The sequence below is a fragment of the Hemiscyllium ocellatum genome, unplaced genomic scaffold, assembly GCF_020745735.1.
Source record: "Hemiscyllium ocellatum isolate sHemOce1 unplaced genomic scaffold, sHemOce1.pat.X.cur. scaffold_2275_pat_ctg1, whole genome shotgun sequence".
Classification (NCBI taxonomy): Eukaryota; Metazoa; Chordata; class Chondrichthyes; order Orectolobiformes; family Hemiscylliidae; genus Hemiscyllium; species Hemiscyllium ocellatum.
Genome location: NW_026868033.1, coordinates 43,967 through 45,638, shown reverse-complemented (window position 1 = coordinate 45,638; position 1,672 = coordinate 43,967).

Here is a 1,672-nt window from a genome sequence, read left to right as displayed (position 1 = left end):
TTAAACACTCTGCAAGTTTTAAAACTGTATTTAATCTCCTATTAAAAAAAATCCTGTCTATTCCCAGGCACCATCACTTTCCAGCTACTCAAACTCCAGGGAAATATTCCCTCCCTGTCTGAACCTTTGGTTTGATTTAACTGTCTTTCAGTTCTCGGTCTGTGAGCTGCGAAGCGTTTTTTTTCCCCATTTCTCTGACACAGAATTGTGATCACAGCAACCTTCCCACCATCAAAATCATCATTACACCATTTTGCTTTTGGTTAACATATAATCACCAGCAGTGCAAAAGTGAGGACTGCAGATGCTGGAAACCAGAGCCTAGATTAGAGTGGTGCTGGAAAAGGGCTTTTGCCAAAACATTGATTTTCCGGCTCCTCCGATCCTACCTGACCTGCTGTGCTTTTCCAGCACCACTCTAATCTAGACATATAATCACCAGCAGTAAACCATTTGTGTAACCAATTTAATATTTCCAAACAGAGCCCATTACGGGCCAAGCAAACCATTACAAGTGACCGAGTGAGAAGGGACTAAATCAAAGTAGAGTTGTGGGGAGGGGGCAGCGGTGGAGATAAAGCACTGTATCCCCTGCGGTGCCCACCTCTATCTAAAGGCATCGAGAGCATTGATATACACCACATGCTCCTTCTCCGAGGACACTCTGTTGTGTAGTCTTTATCCTCACTCATAGAATAAAATCCCTACAGTGTGGGAGGAGAGCATTTGTCCAACAAACCGCACCCATCATCTGAAGAACATCACGTCCAGAGCACTCTATCACTATAACACTGCATTTCCCATGGCTGATCCACCTATTCTGCACAATCCTGGATACTGGACAATTTAGCACTACTGATCCACCTATCCGGCACATCTTTGGACTGTAGAGTAAACCAGAGCACCTGGAGGGGACCCACACTATCCTGGGGAGAATGTGGGAACTCCACACAGGCTGTGGGCCAAGGCTGGACTACAACCTTGTGCCTAATGCTGTGAAGCAGCCGTGCTACAATCACAATTTAAATCAAGACAGACGACCCCTGTTTATTGTCCCATTGCTGTTTGTACAGATGTCCTGCCCAGAGAGACACCCTGAGGTTCAGAAAATGGCAATGTAAGTTCAGTCAACTCCAGCCCAGTTGATGTGATTAACAACCACAACATCAATAATGTCATCATGTACAAGGCCCACTCCTGACTCTGCTGAACAGTAACATTAGAATCAGAGTCCTGCAGTCCACACGGAGCAGGTGGATGACCACTTCCCTGTGAGCACTCACTGGGCTCTCAATCGTGTTGAAGACGCAGCAAATCCCTTGTCACACAGAGGGGTGAACAGCTCCTACCCAGTGTGAACCCGCTGGGGTCTCAGGGGGCGGGATGAATCACAGCATCCCTTCTCCCACACTGAGCATCTGAATGGCCTCTCCCCTGTGTGGCCTCACTGGGGTGTCAGGGGGGCAGGATGAATCACTGAATCCCCTCTCTCGCACTGAGCATCTGAATGGTCCTCCCCGGTGTGGACTCACTGGGGTCTCAGGGGGGGCAGGATGAATCACTGAATCCCCTCTCACTCACTGAGCATCTGAATGGCCTCTCCCCCTGTGTGGGCTCACTGGGGGCTCCGCAGTTGGTGCAGTTGAGTAAATTTCCCCCCATACTGGGAACA